This window comes from Oncorhynchus mykiss, chromosome 17 (assembly GCF_057628025.1).
Source record: "Oncorhynchus mykiss isolate SJ-2025 chromosome 17, ASM5762802v1, whole genome shotgun sequence".
Classification (NCBI taxonomy): domain Eukaryota; kingdom Metazoa; phylum Chordata; class Actinopteri; order Salmoniformes; family Salmonidae; genus Oncorhynchus; species Oncorhynchus mykiss.
This window is the reverse complement of record NC_143038.1, coordinates 30051014-30062769: the sequence shown is the minus strand read 5'-3', so window position 1 is coordinate 30062769 and position 11756 is coordinate 30051014. Positions and strand designations below refer to the sequence as shown.

The window sequence follows — 11756 nt, the reverse complement described above, 5'->3', positions numbered from 1 at the left end:
AAGATTTTGTCTGTAAGTGCCCCAGAACTCATTCTACAGGCGAAACCAAGATGATGCATCACCCAGGAATTAGCAGAATTTCTGAAGCTCTGTTTTCCATTCTCTCCTTATATGGCTGTGATTGCGCAAGGAATGAGCCTACACTTTCTGTCGTTCGCCCAAGGTCTTAGCAGCATTGTGACGTATTTGTAGGCATATCATTGGAAGATTGGCCATAAGAGACTACATTTTCCAGAGGTCCGCCCGGTGTCCTTTGTCTAAATTTGTGCGTAATCTTCAGGTGCGGTCATTTTCTCCTGGGATTCAGGAGAGAAAGCATGTATCCAAGAACGATGTATCAATGAAGAGATATGTGAAAAACACCTTGAGGCTTGATTCTAAAAAACGTTTGCCATGTTTTCAGTCGATATTATGGAGTTAATTTGGAAAAAAGTTTGCGTTTTGAGGACTGAATTTATGGATTTTTTTTGGTAGCCAAATGTGATGTATAAAACGGAGCTATTTCTAATACACAAGGAATCTTTTTGGAAAAACTGAGCATCTGCTATCTAACTGAGAGTATCCTCATTGAAAACATCAGAAGTTCTTCAAAGGTAAATGATTTTATTTGAAGGCTTTTATGTTTTTGTTAATGTTGCGTGCTGGATGCTAACGCTAATGCTAACGCTAAATGCTAACGCGAAATGCTAACTCTAGCTAGCTACTTTTACACAAATGATTGTTTTCCTATGGTTGAGAAGCATATTTTGAAAATCTGAGATGACAGTGTTGTTTACAAAAGGCTAAGCTTGAGAGATGGCATATTTATTTCATTTCATTTGCGATTTTCATAAATAGTTAACGTTGTGTTATGCTAATGAGCTTGCTGATAGATTTACACAATCCTGGATACAGGGGTTTTTTCATAGCTAAACGTGACGCAGAAAACGGAGCGATTTGTCCTAAACAAATAATCTTTCAGGAAAAACTGAACATTTGCTATCTGAGAGTCTCCTCATTGAAAACATCTGAAGTTCTTCAAAGGTAAATGATTTTTTTGAATGCTTTTCTGTTTTTTTGTGTAAATGTTGCCAGCTGAATGCTAATGCTAAATGCTACGTTAGCCATCAATACTGTTACACAAATGCTTGTTTTGCAATGGTTGAGAAGCATATTTTGAAAATCTGAGATGACAGTGTTGTTAACAAAAGGCTAAGCTTGAGAGATGGCATATTTATTTCATTTCATTTGCGATTTTCATGAATAGTTAACGTTGCGTTATGGTAATGAGCTTGAGTCTGTATTCACGAACCCGGATCCGGGATGGGGAGATCAGAAAGGTTAACTTGGGATTTCCAATGTCCTGTTCTTTCGGGGAATGTACAATCCATCAAGTTGGATAGCCGTGGGGGGTGTCATGTCAGAGAGCCATGTTTCAGTAAAGCAGGGAATATTGCAATTACGAGAGTCCCGTTGAAAGCAAAATGTGTGATTGGAGGTCATCCATCTTTTTATCAAGTGGCCAATAAAATGGAGGGGCTGATTTTCCCTTCGCCTTAGTCTCACCAGAACGCCCATTCTCTTGCCTCTTTTTCACCTGCATTTCCTCTTGGGTAGCCGAAGATTGGGTCGGAGGTACACAAAGAGCCCAGGGCAGATGAGTCAAGGTCAAAGTTAAACCCGGAATTAAAAGGTTCAATGCAGCCGTTTTTATCTCAATATAAAATCATTTTTGGGTAGCAATTAAGTACTTTTCTAACCATGTTTCCATCCATAGTTTTAATGCGAGTAAAGTCATATCGTATAAAAACAAATCAAGACAGCTGTCATGGAAACAGGAAGTTTTGGTACATATGACCTACCCACCAGTTGCGACCCGTCATTCAGGTCAGGTGATGGACAGAGCCCCACCTGTTTTGAGCCCAACATTTTTTACATTGTTTTTAAACGGATACAGTGCATTCGGAAAATATTCAGAACCCTTGAATTTTGCCACATTTTGTTACGTTACAGCCTTATTCTAAAATGTATTAAATAGTTTTTCCCCCTCATCAATCAATACACAGTATCTCATAATGACCAAGCAACAACAGATTTTTTAAATATCTCATTTACATAAGTATTCAGACACTTACTCAGTACTTTGTGGAAGAACCTTTGGCAGCAATTACAGCCTTGAGTCTTCTTGGGTATGATGCTACAAGCTTGGCACATCTGTATTTGGGGAGGTTCTCCCATTCTTTTCTGCAGATCCTCTCAAGCTCTGTCAGGTTGGATGGGGAGCTTTGCTGCACAGCTATTTTCAGGTCTATAAACAGATGTTCGATCAGGTTCAAGTCCGGGCTCTGGCTGGGATACTCAAAGACATTCAGAGACTTGTCCCGAAGCCACTTCTGCATTGTCTTGGCTGTGTGCTTAGGGTCGTTGTCCTGTTGGAAGGTGAACCTTCACCCCAGTATTGCTTCTTGGCAAAAAGCAATTTCTCAAGCAAGAATGTTGTTAGGACTGTCTGGGAGTGGTCTGAGTGGGGAGGCAAAAACTGAAAATTACACAAAAATTTGAAAAGCATTCCAGGTGACTACCTCATGAAGCTGGTTGACAGAATGCTGTGTTGATAATGAAGTGTGAGCAACACGGTCATTAATGCAAAGGGTGGCTACTTTGAAGAATCTCAAGTATAAAATATATTTTGAGTTGTTTTAACACTTTTTTGGTTACTACATGATTCCATATGTGTTATTTCATAGTGTTGATGTCTTCACTATTATTCTACAATGTAGAAAATAGTAAAAATAAAGAAAAACATTTGAATGAGTAGGTGTGTCCAAACTTTTGACTGGTACTGTACATAAAACACAGCAAAATCACATTTTTGACTGCACTGGGCCTTTAAGATTAGCAACAGCTGAAAAGTGCTTGTTGGTCACATAAAATTATAGCGGATACATTCTGTACAAAAAAAGTAAAGATAAACGCCCAAAATAATCACAAAATAGCAAAGTTGGCTAGTGATACAGCTCGCTAGATGGCAATCATACAGTACGACGCCATCAGAGCTATAAGCTATCAACAGGACAGTAGTGGAGAGGGTAGTAAGTTAAGTTCCTCGGCGTACACATCACAAACAAACTGAATTGGTCCACCCACACAGACAGCGTGGTGAAGAAGGCGCAGCAGCGCCTCTTCAACCTCAGGAGGCTGAAGAAATTTGGCTTGTCACCAAAAGCACACAAACTTTTACAGATGCACAATCGAGAGCATCCTGTCGGGTTGTATCACCGCCTGGTACGGCAACTGCTCCGCCCACAACCGTAAGGCTCTCCAGAGGGTAGTGAAGTCTGCACAACGCATCACCGGGGGCAAACTACCTGCCCTCCAGGACACCTACACCACCCGATGTCACAGGAAGGCCATAAAGATCATGAAGGACAACAACCACCCGAGCCACTGCCTGTTCACCCCGCTATCATCCAGAAGGCGAGGTCAGTACAGGTGCATCAAAGCGGGGACCGAGAGACTGAAAAACAGCTTCTATCTCAAGGCCATCAGACTGTTAAACAGCCATCACTAACATTGAGTCGCTACTGCCAACATACTGACTCAACTTCAGCCACTTTAATAATGGAAAAATTTATGTATTTTTTTTTATCACTAGCCACTTTAAACAATTCCACTTAATATAATGTTTACATACTCATCTCATACAGTGCCTTGCGAAAGTATTCGGCCCCCTTGAACTTTGCGACCTTTTGCCACATTTCAGGCTTCAAACATAAAGATATAAAACTGTATTTTTTTGTGAAGAATCAACAACAAGTGGGACACAATCATGAAGTGGAACGACATTTATTGGATATTTCAAACTTTTTTAACAAATCAAAAACTGAAAAATTGGGCGTGCAAAATTATTCAGCCCCTTTACTTTCAGTGCAGCAAACTCTCTCCAGAAGTTCAGTGAGGATCTCTGAATGATCCAATGTTGACCTAAATGACTAATGATGATAAATACAATCCACCTGTGTGTAATCAAGTCTCCGTATAAATGCACCTGCACTGTGATAGTCTCAGAGGTCCGTTAAAAGCGCAGAGAGCATCATGAAGAACAAGGAACACACCAGGCAGGTCCGAGATACTGTTGTGAAGAAGTTTAAAGCCGGATTTGGATACAAAAAGATTTCCCAAGCTTTAAACATCCCAAGGAGCACTGTGCAAGCGATAATATTGAAATGGAAGGAGTATCAGACCACTGCAAATCTACCAAGACCTGGCCGTCCCTCTAAACTTTCAGCTCATACAAGGAGAAGACTGATCAGAGATGCAGCCAAGAGGCCCATGATCACTCTGGATGAACTGCAGAGATCTACAGCTGAGGTGGGAGACTCTGTCCATGGGACAACAATCAGTCGTATATTGCACAAATCTGGCCTTTATGGAAGAGTGGCAAGAAGAAAGCCATTTCTTAAAGATATCCATAAAAAGTGTTGTTTAAAGTTCGCCACAAGCCACCTGGGAGACACACCAAACATGTGGAAGAAGGTGCTCTGGTCAGATGAAACCAAAATTGAACTTTTTGGCAACAATGCAAAACGTTATGTTTGGCGTAAAAGCAACACAGCTGAACACACCATCCCCACTGTCAAACATGGTGGTGGCAGCATCATGGTTTGGGCCTGCTTTTCTTCAGCAGGGACAGGGAAGATGGTTAAAATTGATGGGAAGATGGATGGAGCCAAATACAGGACCATTCTGGAAGAAAACCTGATGGAGTCTGCAAAAGACCTGAGACTGGGACGGAGATTTATCTTCCAACAAGACAATGATCCAAAACATAAAGCAAAATCTACAATGGAATGGTTCAAAAATAAACATATCCAGGTGTTAGAATGGCCAAGTCAAAGTCCAGACCTGAATCCAATCGAGAATCTGTGGAAAGAACTGAAAACTGCTGTTCACAAATGCTCTCCATCCAACCTCACTGAGCTCGAGCTGTTTTGCAAGGAGGAATGGGAAAAAAATGTCAGTCTCTCGATGTGCAAAACTGATAGAGACATACCCCAAGCGACTTACAGCTGTAATCGCAGCAAAAGTTGGCGCTACAAAGTATTAACTTAAGGGGGCTGAATAATTTTGCACGCCCAATTTTTCAGTTTTTGAAATGTTAAAAAAGTTTGAAATATCCAATATATGTCGTTCCACTTCATGATTGTGTCCCACTTGTTGTTGATTCTTCACAAAAAAATACAGTTTTATATCTTTATGTTTGAAGCCTGAAATGTGGCAAAAGGTCGCAAAGTTCAAGGGGGCCGAATACTTTCGCAAGGCACTGTATGTATATACTGTACTCTATACCATCTACTGCATCTTGCCATCTTTATGTAATACATGTATCACTAGCCACTTTAAACAATGCCAATTTATATAATGTTTACATACCCTACCCTACATTACTCATCATATGTATATACTGTACTCAATACCATCTACTGCATCTTGCCTATGCCGTTCTGTACCATCACTCATTCATATATCTTTATGTACATATTCTTTATCCCTTTGTGTGTATAAGGTAGTAGTTGTGGAATTGTTAGGTTAGATTACTCGTTGGTTATTACTGTATTGTCGGAACTAGAAGCACAAGCATTTCGCTACACTCGCATTAGCATCTGCTAACCATGTGTATGTGACAATTAAAATTTTATTTGTTTAATTCTGTGCCCCAGCTATTAAAAATTGCATGTCATATTTTTGCAGCTCACAGTGACATTCACATATTAGGTAGGAAATGGACTATGTGAGAATGTGTTAGAGGCTAGAGAGAAGTGTTGTATCTGGGTCGACATTTCTCTACCTCTCAACACCTGTAGGCAGAAGACACTCGGCCACTCTTGGAGGAAAAATAAAAAAGTGATCCACTGTTGGAGGACAAGGGCAAAAATCTGTCAAAAAGTGCTAATTTATCATTAAAACAAAATCTTTAAAGGGTGCTTCAAAGATAAGAGAACGAGGAGAGCTACTTTAAATATTGGCCTGATACGGTTAACATTTTGCTTCCTTAAGTGTTGAAAACACACATAGGCATGCATAATGCGCATAAACACAGTGCATTGTGCAGCTAATCCCGCCTAAGCACTCCTGTCTTGAGCTGTCTTCTGAAGCGGACTGAAAGATAGATGCTAAGGAACGAGAGCCAGAGCTTAGCCTAGCAGAGCCTAGGCACGTAGCAACAGCAGGTCTTATTAACGAAGCGTGTCGAGTGGCAAATTAAGCGTGAAATAGCCCTATCGCTGACACCACACAAACGACAGGTATGGAAGGGAAGGAAGAAGATGCAGAGAGAGAGAGCGAAAGAGAGAGAGAAATAGAGAAGGAGAGAGGATGTAGAAGCATGCTTTTGACATTCATTTAACAATCAGTGTTTCTTGTCGTTGTCGTGAAACTGCAGAACTAGCTATTCTACAAATTGCATACTAGTTTGGGATGACTGAATGATGTCATTAGAGCTGTAGGTTAATACTGTACCATTGGCTAACGTGTTTCTGTACATGGTGAAATGTCTGTGATACAGGCATTAGGAAAGGTATAGAATGGCTAAGAGGTGGGTTGAAAATATACTGTGGATACGACAGTGCCATCTATGGGTAGAATGAGACATGATGTGAAGGGCCTCTGTCTGGACACACCTAAACCAGTCATACACCTTCACATCAGGAGGCTCCTCAGAGGAGGAAGGGAGGACCATCATCCTCAGTGAATTTCATAAATATAAAAATAGTGAAACATTAATGTTATCCTTTTTAGATAAAACTACACTAAGTATATTCACTTCACCGAATCATTGATTAAAACACACTGTATTGAAATGAAGGCCTCAACAGCACTCTGTAGGGTAGCACCATGGTGTAGCCGGAGAACAGCTAGCTTCCATCCTCCTCTGGGTATGTTGACTTAAAAACAAAACCTAGGAGGCTCATGAATCTCACCCACTTCCAAAGAATTACACAGTAATTATGACAACTTCCAGAGGACATCCTCCAACATATCAGAGATCTTTTGCAGCATGAATTGACATGTTGTCCACCCAATAAAAGGATCAGATAATTAATCTAGTACAGAAAGCATAAGCTACAGCTAGCTAGCACTGCATACAATTTCGCGAGTAGTTGACTCAAAGAGAGAAAGACAATAGTTAACAAATTAATGTATTCTTAAATTAAGGAGAAGCAAGAGAGAGTGAGAGAGAATGAGAGCTAGCTACAGTGTATTTGGTTGTATTATTTTAAAAACTTCCACTTTCAGTTAGCTAGTTGAATGCAGCTAGCTAGTTTAGCCTACTGAAACACCTGGCTCAAACAGAGAGGAATGCTATGTTAGCTAGCTGGCTATTTCTAGCCAACACTGGAACTCTTCCTAATCAAGGTAAGCATTTGGATTTAGTACTTTTTTGTTGCCGGTGTAACTACTAAACTGATTTCTAACTGTACACTGTATTGCATGATTGTAGTCAGTTTACTAAGACGTTAGTTATAGTAGCTATGTTTACTATGAAGTTAATATGATAACAACAATGTAGGCTGTGAGTTAGCAGTCATGATTTGAGGGTTTGGCTTGGAAAGGATTTTTCGCCTGGTCACAGACAGCTGATGTGTTGTGCAATGGAGTCCACAAGGGAAGGGAAAAGGTGAGAGAAGAGTGCATAGATATTGTTGCTTGAAGGAATTATATACGTATATATACACTGTATTCAGACCCCTAGACTTTTTCCACATTTACATTACAACCTTATTCAAAAATGGATTCGTTTTTACCCTCATCAATCTACACACAATACCCTGTAATGACAAAACAGGTTTTTAGAAATTTAAAATAAAATACACTGAAATATCACAAGTATTCAGACCCTTTACTTTGATGAAGCACCTTTGGCAGTGATTACATCCTCGAGTCTTCTTGGGTATGGCGCTGTATTTGGGGAGTTTCTCCCATTCTTCTCTGCAGATCCTCTCAAGTTCTGAAAGTTGAGATGGTGAGCGTCGCTGCACAGCTATTTTCAGGTCTCTCCACAGAAGTTAGATTGGGTTCAAGTCGAGGCTCAGGCTGGGCCACTCAAGGACATGCAGACACTTGTCCCGAAGCCACTCCTGCGTTGTCTTGGCTGTGTGCTTAGGGTTGTTGTCCTGTTAGAAGGTGAACCTTTGACCCAGTGTGAGGTCCTGAGCGCTCTGGAGCAGGTTTTCATGAAGGATCTCTCTGTACTTTGTTTCATTCATCTTTCCCACGCTCCTGAATAGTCTCCCAGTCATGCTGTGGGGAAATACATCCCCATAGCATGATGCTGTCACCACCATGCTTTACTGTGAGGATGGTGTCAAGTTTCCTCCAAACGTGACGCTTGGCATTCAGGCCAAAGAGTTCAATCTTGGTTTCATCTTTCGGTGCCTTTTGGCAAACTCCCAGAGGGCTGTCATGTGCTTTTTACTGAGGAGTGGCTTCCGTCTGGCCACTCTACTATAAAGGCCTGGCCTGATTGGTGGAGAGCTGCAGAGATGGTTGTCCTTCTGGCAGGTTCTCCCATCTCCAAAGAGGAACTCTGGAGCTCTGTCAGAGTGGCCATCAGGTTCTTGGTCACCTCTCTGACCAAAGCCCTTTTACCCTGATTGCTCAGTTTGGCCAGGCAGCCAGCTCTAGGAAAAGTCTTGGTGGTTCCAAACTTCTTCCATTTAAGAATGATGAAGGCCACTCTGTTCTTGGGGACCTTCAATGCTGCAGACACCCTTCCCCTAAGGTATTTCTGTTTATTGAGATATATATATATATATATACATACACACACACACACACACACACACACACGCACACACGTGCTAACATTTCTAAAAACCTGTTTTCACTTTGTCATTATGGGGTATTGTGTGTAGATTGATGAGTATTTTATATATATATATATATATATATATATATATATATATATATATATATATATATATATATATATATATATATATATATATATATATAAATCCATTTTAGAATAATCCTGTAACGTAAAAGAATGTGGAAAAAGTGAAGTGGTCTGAAAACTTTCCGAATGCACTTATCATGCTGTTTTTATATGTGGCTGCTATGAAAGTGAACTGTGTTTGTGTGTGAGGAGGGTGTATTCATTCCGCCGATTCTGTTTAAAAACATTTCTTAACCTTTCTAGCGCAGGCGTTCCGCTAGCGGAACTCCTCGTCAACATTCCTCTGAAAAGGCAGCGTGCGAAATTGAAAAATATTTTTTCGAAATATGTAACTCTCACACATTAAGAAGTCCAATACAGCAAATAAAATATCAACTTCTTGTTAATCTACCTATCGTGTCCGATTTCAAAAATGCTTTACAGGTAAAAAAAACACAGCCATTTTTCCAGCCGAAGATAGGAGTCACAAAAAGCTGAAATTTAGATCAAATTAATCACTAACCTTTGATGATCATCAGATGACATTCCTAGGACATCATGTTACACAATACATGTATGTTTTGTTCGATAATGTGCATATTTTTATCCAAAAATCTCAGTTTACATTGGCGCGATACGTGCAGTAATATTTTGATTCCAAAATATCCAGTGATTTTGCAGAAATACTACTAATAAACATTGATAAAAGATACAAGTGTTACTCACAGAATTAAAGATAGACTTCTCCTTAATGCAACCGCTGTGTCAGATTTCAGAAAAACTTCACGGAAAAAGCATAATCTGAGAACGGCGCTCAGAGCCCAGTCCAGCCAGAGAAATATCCGCCATTTTGCAGTCAACAGAAGTTAGAAATAACACTATACATTTTCACTTACCTTTGATGATCATCAGAAAGCACTCCCAGGAATCCCAGTTCGACAATAAATGACTGATTTGTTCCATAAAGTCCATCATTTATGTCCAAATAGCCACGTGTTGTTAGCGTGTTCAGCCCAGTAATCCATCTTCATGAGGTGCGAGCACTTCGTCCAGACAAAAACTCAAAAGTTCCGTTACAGGTTGTAGAAACAAGTCAAACGATGTATGGAATCAATCTTTAGGATGTTTTTAACATAAAACATCAATAATGTTCCAACCGGAGTGCGAGAGCTAATTGGAACGGGAGCACACGTCACGAGCCTGAGACACTCTGCCAGACCACTGGCTCCTTTATAGTAGAATCCTCATTCAAGTTTCTAAAGACGGTTGACATGTAGTGGAAGCCATAGGAAGTACAACTTGACTCCATAGACTCCATAATCGATAGGCCAAGCTTTGAAAAACTACAAACCTCAGATTTCCCACTTCCTGGTTGGATTTTTCTCAGGTTTTCGCCTGCCATGTGAGTTCTGTTATACTCACAGACATCATTCAAAACGTTTTAGAAACTTCAGAGTGTTTTCTATCCAATACTAATAATAATATGCATATAGTAGCATCTGGGACAGAGTAGGAGGCAGTTCACTCTGGGCACGCTATTCATCCAAAAGTGAAAATGCTGCCCCCTATCCCAAAAATGAGAATAAACATACCTTAACGTTTCTCTAATAGAAACAGTAATTTGTAACCGTTGGACTAATGATTACACCCTAGATCAGCTAGATGCAGGCCTTGATTACACAAAATTCTCTCGATCTGTGCACCTACGTTGTAAACTTTCACTCATAGGCTAAGTTGTAGCAACCTCATGTCGGGTACAGGGAAAATTTGAGTATCATGTAGTAGCCTAAACCTATTGATGTTACATTGAGCCGGGTGAATGGAATATGAATGACAGTCATCCAATATGCTGTCATAGAAATAAGGCCATGCTCATACAAAAATAATCATCCTCCCTCATCTTAAACAGCACTGACCGCCACTGCTTTACACACTCGCATAGCCACACACACACTAGCATGTCCCCTCTGTCTCACACATAAATTCATGCTACGTCTTTGTAATATACAGTTTTATCTTTTCTCATCTCCCCTCTCATAAATTAACCATCTGATTATCTCATCTCAGTAACTGGATCTAAAGTGACTTCCCCCCCAAACTTGACGCCTTAACCTTAATGAAGGCATCACAGCCAAAATGACTGGTTGTCAGTCGGATGCAAGTGAGCTACTTGTAACATTTTAATGAATGAGGTTAAGGGCCAATTTTAAAGTATTAGAATATATACACACCAAAAAAAGTGTTACTACTACTGATATGTTTCTGACATTAAGCTATTTTCGGGTGAAAATGTTACAGGTAGCTTAGCTCCCTTAAAGTACACGGCAAAATCTCGTCAAAATCAGAAAGATGGAAATTAGTAGTTTTACCATACCTGTCATATGGTTTGTTAAGTTCGATGGATTGACAGATTCACTTAAACTGTTCATTGCCTAAAAAAAATCTAATTTCTGGTTAAGCGCTGGACAACGAGAGAGAGCGAGTGAGAGGAGGAGAGATGGATTAGGAGAAAGGAGAGCGGGAATGATTAGGCTGAACTGATGGCTGCTAAATAGAAATGAAGTCAGAATCACCTAACCAGTTAGACAGATTGTGTCTAAACGTGGAAATACACCCCAAATAAACATCATGTAAATACCCCCAATTACAGAACAAGCACTACAAGGCCAAGAGTGTTTTTTGCCAATGTATCTATAAATATACAGTATTTTTTTTGTTGCTTTTTGCACCCCAGTCTCTCTACTCGCACATCATCATCTGCACATCTATCACTCGTGTTGATGCTAAATTGTAATTATTTTGCCACTATGGCCTATTTATTGCCTTACCTCCCTCCTCT

General features: G+C 40.1%; 1 long non-coding RNA gene across 1 annotated transcript in view; it reads left to right on the top strand.

Moving 5' to 3' along the window:
- Nucleotides 1-255: 255 nt before the first annotated feature.
- LOC149975898 (uncharacterized) overlaps nucleotides 256-11756 on the top strand; it is a 330618-nt gene continuing 319117 nt past the window's right edge. Inside the window, exons 1-2 of the long non-coding RNA XR_016487866.1 lie at nucleotides 256-593; nucleotides 962-1023. This is a non-coding gene — a long non-coding RNA (uncharacterized LOC149975898). The remainder of the gene's footprint in view (nucleotides 594-961; nucleotides 1024-11756) is intronic.